The sequence below is a fragment of the Rhincodon typus genome, chromosome 37 (genome assembly GCF_021869965.1).
Source record: "Rhincodon typus isolate 14 chromosome 37, sRhiTyp1.1, whole genome shotgun sequence".
In the NCBI taxonomy this organism is placed as follows: Eukaryota; Metazoa; Chordata; class Chondrichthyes; order Orectolobiformes; family Rhincodontidae; genus Rhincodon; species Rhincodon typus.
The window spans coordinates 7,819,561-7,827,132 of record NC_063368.1 but is presented as its reverse complement, the minus strand read 5'-3'; positions in this window follow the sequence as shown (position 1 = coordinate 7,827,132).

Below are 7,572 nucleotides of genomic sequence, written 5' to 3'. Positions count from 1 at the left end.
CAATGTAGTTTTTTTTCAGTGAAATTGGTTGTAACAGATCCTTTGGTCTTTAACTTTCCTTTCAAAAAGAGCTGATGTATAAAACAGAGAAGTGCACAGCACAGGAACGGGCCCTTTAGTCCATGATATCGTGCCAACCATGATGCCAAATTAAACTAATCCTTTCTGCCTGCCCATGGTCCGTGACCTTCCGTTCCTTGGAAATTCATGCGCTTATCTAAAAGTTGCCTAAAACACCCCTGCCTGTCACCACCCTGGCAGCACGTTCCAGACTCCTACCACACTGTAAAAGAAAAACTTGCCTCCTCTTTCTTCTCCCTTCCTTCCCCCACCCCCCCCACCCACCGAAGTATTAGCCATTGCAACTGTGGGGGGCGAAGAAGATTGACTATCAACCCTATCTATACATCTCATCACTTTATAGACTTCTATCAAGTCTCCCCTCAGCCTCCACTGCTCTAGAGAAAACCACCCGAGTTTTTCTCGTCTCCTTGTAGCTCATACCCTCTACTCCAGACAGCATCCTAATAAACCTCTTCTGCACCCTCTCCAAAGCCTTCACATCCTTCTTGTAATGTGACAACCAGAATTGAACACTCTACTCAGTGTGTCATATACAGCTGCAACATGACATGCTGATTCTTGTACTCAATTCCCCAACCAACAAAAGGTAAGCATGCAGTATGCTTTCTTTACCACACTATCTACTTGAGTGGCCATTTTCAGGGAGCTATGGATTTAAACCTCAAGATCCCTCCGTACATCAATGCTATTCAGGGTCCTGCCATTAACTGTATATTTTTCCTTAACATTTCATCTCCCAAAGTGCAGCACCTCATATCTTACCTGGATTAAACCACATCTGCCATTTCTCCATCCCTATCTGCAACTGATCCATATCCTGCTGTATCACACTATCCACAAATTCATTGGTCTTTTATACAGTCTGCAAACTCACGTTTTCATCCAAGTCATTTGTACACAAATAGCAGAGGTCTCAGTGTGGATCCCTCTGGAATACCACTAGTCATGGACCTCCAGCCAGAAAAACACCTTTCTGCCACTATCTTTTATGGGCAAGCCAATTCTGAATCCACACGGCCAAGTGACTGTGGAGTCCATGTATCTTAATCTCTCAATCTTCTGGATGAGTCTACACTGAGCACAAATTAATTTTTAACAAAGTAAGTAGTTCCCAGCATGGGACATAGGACTTTACTTGCTGTCAAATTAGTCATATTTAAGGAAGAAATGTAAGCACTCAGTGGTGGAACAATGGAATCAGGTACTAGTGAGTTACAGTTGAAGCAGCTTGATCATAACGGGGAAAAGTAAAACAAAATCTCAAACCATACTATGTGGAATTCAAAAGGGAAGATGGAAATGAGAAAGCAAGGATTTGAATTGTAAAGGAAAAGAGAGAGATCACAAATGTAAGCTTAAAGTGCTACATATTTAGGGTGGAGCGGCAGGGAGCTGGTAACCAGAACAACAGGTCAGCAAGTGGAGGGACTGAGTGGAAGGTAGATGTTAGGTCCAGTAAGTCAGAAAGGAAGGACAGGCAGAGACAGGTAAATGAATACGATGATACTAATGGGCTGAAGTGTGTTTATTTCAACACAAGGAGTATTCTAGGTAAGGCAGCTGAGCTTAGAGCCTGGATCAGTATATGGGACTATGATGTTGTAACCATTACAGAGGCTTGGTTGGGAGAGGGGCAGGACTGGCTGCTCACCATTCCAGAGAAGATACAGAAGTAGTAAGAGATGGAGGAGTTGCATTACTAATCAGGGAGAAAATCACATGTGCACTCAGAGAGGACATACTGGAGGGCACATCCACTGAGGCAATATGGGTAGAGCTCAAAAATAAGATGGGTGTAATCACTCTGATAGGATTATACTATAGCGTTTCCCCCCCTCCGTCCCAAACAGCCCCAAGATGTTGAACAAATATGTAGACAGTATATGGGAAGATGCAATAACAACAGGTTTGTCACAGTGGGTGACTAACTCCCCCAATATAGACTGGGGCTCATTTAGAGCAAGAGGCTCAGATGGGGCAGAATTTAAGTGCAACCAAGAGGGTTTTCTTGAAGCAGTATATGGTTAGTCCAACTAGAGGAGGGGCCATATTGGATCTTGTACTAACTAATGAGTCTGGCTAAGGTGACTGACTTTTCAGTGGGAGAGCATTTTGGAAATTGATCACAACTTAGGTTTTAAAATAGCTATGAATAAGGATAAGTCAGAACTTTGCAGGAAGGTACTAAATTGAGGGAGGGCAAACTATGTCAGTATTAGGCAGGAGTTAGGGAGTGCTAATTGGAAGGAGCTGTTATCAAGCAAGTCCACATTTGACATGTGCGAGTTGTTTAAAAAGCAGTTGATGAGAGTTCAGGACCAGCATGTTCTAGTAAAGAGGAATGACAAGGATAGCAAGGTAAGGGACCCTTGGATAATGAGGGAGGTTGTGAATTTAATGGAAAAGAAAAAAGCAGCATATGTAAAGTTTAGGAAGCTGAAAATCAGCAGGGCCCGTGAGGAATATAAAGAAAGCAAGAAAGAACTCGAGTAGGGAATAAGGAGAGCAAGAAGGGGGCATGAAATGACTTTGGCAAGTCGGGTTGAAGAGAATCCTAAAGTATTCTTTATACATTAAAAATAAGAGGATAACTAAGGAGAAGGTAGGACCACTCAAGGATGAAGGAGAAAACTTGTGTGGGTGAGATCCTAAATGAGTACTGTGTGTCGGTGTTTATGCAGGAGAAGGATATAGAACATAGAACATTACAGCGCAGTATAGGCCCTTTGGCCCTCGATGTTGCGCTGACCTGTGAAACCAATCTGAAGCCCATCTAACCTAAACTATTCCATTATCATCCATATGTTTATCCAATGACTATTTAAATGCCCTTAAATTTGGCAAGTCTACTACCTTTGCAGGCAGGGCATTCCACGCCCTTACTACTCTGAGTAAAGAACCTACCTCTGACATCTGTCCTATATCTTATCACCCCTCAATTTAAAGTTATGTCCCCTCGTGCTAGCCATCACCATCCGAGGAAAAAGGCTCCCACTGTCCACCCTATCTAATCCTCTGATCATCTTGTATGTCTCTATTAAGTCACCTCTTGACCTTCTTCTCTCTAACAAAACGTATGTGCTCTGGGAACCTATAGAGGTTAATGAGATTTGTGTGGAGCATGCTAATATGCTAGGGCACCTGGAGATCAAGAAAGTGGTGTTGGGTCTCTTGAAGAGCATTAAGGTGGATAAGTCTCCAGGGCCCGATGGTATCTACCCCAAGTTATTGAGGCAAGAGAAGAGATTGCTGGGGCCTTGACCAAGATCTTTGTATTGTTGTTAGCCACTGGAGGACTGGTGTGTAGCTAATGTTGTTCCTCTGTTCAAGGGAAATGGGGATAATCCAGGAAACTATAGACTGGTGAGTCTAACATTGGTGATTGGAAAGCTATTAGAGAGAATCCTTAAGGACAGGTTGTGTGCGCTTTGGGAAAAGTTAGCATAGCTTCGTGCAGGGCAGGTCACGTCTCACTAACTTGACTGAATTTTTCAAGGTGACGACAAAGGTGATCAATGAGAGTAGAGCAGTAGATGTCGACTACATGGATGTTAGTACGGTTTTCGACAAGGTCCATTATGGTAGGCTCATCCAGAACATCGAAGATGGCCTGGCTGCGTGGATTCGGAATTAGCTTGCCTGTAGAAGGCAGAGGGTATGTAGAATGGTGTTTTTCTGGCTGGAGGTGCAGGACTAGTGGTGTTCTGTACGGATCCATAGTAGGACCTCTGCTGTTTTAAATGACTTGGATAAAATCGTAGTTGGGTGGGTTAGTAATATTGTAACATCTGCAAAGATCAGTGGAGTTGTGGATAGTGTGGAAGGTTGTCAAAAGAATCCAGCAGGATGTAGATCAGTTGCAGCAAAAATTGCAGATGGAGTTTAATTTGGGTAAGTGGGAGGTGCTGCACTTTGGGAGATCAAATGTTAAGGGGAAGTATACAGTTAGTGGCAGGACCCTGAATAGCATTGGATGTTGGGGTTCAAGTCCATAGCTTCCTGAAAGTGGCCACTCCAGTCGCTAGGGTGGTAAAGGAGGAATATGGCATGCTTGCCTTTATTAGTCGGGTAACTGAATACAACAGTCAGGATGTCATGTCGTGGTTTTATAAGATTTTGGTTAGGCTACACAGTATTGCGTTCCATTCTAGTCACCACATTACAGGAATGATGTGGAGGCTTTGGAGAGGATGCAGAAGAGGTTTACGGGGATGCTGCCTGGCTTAGAAGGTACGAGCTTTCAAGGAGAGGCTAGAAAAACTCAGGTTGTTTTCTCTGGAGCAGTGGAGACTGAGGGAGACTTAATAGAAGTCTATAGAATGATGAGATATACAGATAGGATTGACAGTCAGAATGTTTTTCACCCCCCAGAGAGTTAAATGTCTAAACAAGGGGGAATATATTTCAGGTGAGAGGGGTAAAAGTTGAAAGGAGCTGTGAGGGGCAAGTTTTATTACACAGAGTGGTAGGAGTCTGGAATGCATTGCCAGGGAGGGTGGTGGAGGCTGGTACGATACGGATGTTTAAGACAGTTTTAGATAAGCATATGAATATGCAAAGAATGGAGGGATATAGACCAAGGGCAGGCAGAAAAGATTAGTTTAATTTGGCATCATGTTTGACACAACAGCAAAGGCCGAAGGGGCCTGTTCCTGTGCTGTACGCTTCACGGTTTAAGATCATCTGACAGCTTTTGTTTTTAAAAATCTTCTAACTTATGTGAAACCCCAGGAATATGGGGCTGCGAGTATCCGTGAATAAGCCTGAGTGCATCATGACAATACTGACTAAGTTTGGTCCCGCAAGGCGCAAATTCAGAGGGATTTCAAAACAATGATGAATGTTATAAAATTATACTCACTGATGGGACTGAGGCTACAGATCTAAAATCTGATTTGCACCATGACTCATTTTTAAGTTGTGTAAACTTTACAAGCCACTCCAAACTCCTCCCAGTCATTATTTTCACAAACAGCTTCAGAGTATCAAACAGTGTTGTCTTTGCCCTCCCCTGAAATGCTGGCTGTTTGAAGAGTTGAGAAAATGTCATGGAGAGAGAGAAATTTTGCAGCCAGACTCCCTCCAGTCCACGGATTTTGCAGCCGTGTTTGCTCGTAGAACTGTCTTCGAGAAGGTTACAATATTTGTTCAATGGGCCTCTTGTTACTTTGTCCAGAGTTGGAGGTTGAAATCCCATGGCATGCTGTCCTGTGTTTCTGAAATGAATGACCTCCTTCCACTGGGGCCAACAGGATTCCACGCAGGTCATGTCTGGGGTTTTCTACTGCTACCATTCAGACAGAGGACATTGGAACAGAATCTGAGGATCACGCAAACAGCCAGAGGAGACCCACGGGTGTGGGATGGGCAGTTGGGATCCATGAGATTGGTTGGCTACAGCGATGCAGGAAGGACTTCCTTCTGAACACAGTTCAACGAAACTAAAGTTGCATGAAGGCAACTTACAACTAGCAGATGTTTTGAGGCTGGCAGCTCCTGTACAATCTCAACTGTAAATGCAGCTTAATGCTTTGTTTCTATGTGGTTCACATCCTGTTTAGTTAAGGTTACAAAGGCCCCAGACTTGCCGTTCTGATAAAGTATCACTGGATTCAAAATGTTAACTCTGCTTTCTGGAGTTTGGAGCGGATGAGAGCGAGTGAGGGAAGGTGTTGGATGCAATAGTGAGGGTGGTAGACCAGGCACGTGGATAGGTGGTGAGTGCAGTGGCAAAGATAGATCGAGGTAGCAGAGAGAAGATGGTAGCACTTATCCTCAGAGAGATAATGATTTACTGATTCAATGCTTTGGTCAATTCAATGAATGTGAACTGTTTCTGGAGTTGTTGACATTTTTCTTGGATTTGTCTAGCAGCCAAGGTTGCGTTGGAGGCTTCTGCAAGGTATAAAGTTGCAGTGCCATTTTCAGGATTTCCTCAACACCAGGAAGGAAATGATGCAGGAGAATACACATTAGGATCTCTATTCCCTTTAATTTTTTTTCTGGCACTGCATGGAATCAAAAGGCCCACCTACGGCAGCAACTTCCGAAACTGCAAAATGTTTACGCTGTGCTTTTAGCAACGGAGATAAACCAACAGCATCCACAAAATCATTTCTCTTTTTGAAGATAGTTATAATTACAGCATTCCACACAAATCTGCAGCATTGAGAGCAGAGCCTTGACTGAAGTAAAATCACACTAGCTTTGGAGGCCTTGTGTTGGGAATACCATCAGGGTTGCAGGCTTTGTTTTATTTCCATTTGATTGCATGTTTGCAACTCTGTGAGCGTGGTCACTTATGGATTTTACCATAAAGGAGAGCATTAGTTGCTGTGGATTCATGGTTGAGGACTTGTTGGAAATGTACTTTCATGACATTGACAGATCACATTATCATCTTCAAGTCATCTTATTTGCTGTTGTGCTAAACACATTGTTCCAGATCTGGAACAAATACTACTTGAGAGATATACATCTATAATTAATGACTTTTGTTCATTTGTATCATCTGATCTGCCAATCAAACAAACCTCACTTCAGTTTCCATCACTACATTACAAAACTATGAACAGACTGAGAACAAAACCAAGGGTAAAAATCCTGTGATTTCTCCCTGGTAGATTGACCCTCCCCTCAGATTAGTACCTCATAGCTCATACAGGGGTGTTGGCAAGACATTAGTCTTCATGGACTATTTAGCAAACATTGTTCAACCTCGGGTTTTTATATATAATCTACTATACTCACATTAGTAAATTGCTTAATGGTAACTAACTGATTTAGGACTTATTCCACCAATGATAGAATATATAAAATAGTTCTTCAAGTCCACAAAATTCAGAGGAAATCAATGAGTAACACAACAGTGATTAATACAAGGTCTGAGTTATTTGGGCATAGGGACCTAGATTGCTGGAATTTCCACCCAGGCTGCTGCAAATCCTGTTGCTACCATCTAGATAGTTCAAAATATTGGTGTTTAAAATGTGAAGGCCACCAAATTTTTGTACTGAATGGTCAGATTGCAACAATGGGTTTGGTTAGTGTACTGGTTAAACTAGTCACATTACTATAAATTGCACATGGTGCAAGAACTGCTTTGGTTGTCCCTCAAATGGAAACAGCAGCCAGTTACACACGAAGAATCAGCAAGTACAAAAGCTTGAATATTTTAATATCCTTTGAAGCTTTAAATACATGTAATAAAAAAAATAAGCCAATTTTAGTTCTGAATATGATAAAATAGAAGCAGAAACGTACATACCACTTACAGTATGGTCAATAAACAAAACGTTTGTAGTTCTATAGTATCCTCCACCCTGATCACACCAGACTTGGGGTGCCAAACATTTTCCAAATCATAGGTGTCACAGCAATGAAATGTATAACATTAAATAGAAAACCATGCTTTCACATGCCTGGAGTTCAAAAGTAATATTAGACTCAAATTGTTAACGGTTTCTGTTTCCACAGATACTGCCAGGC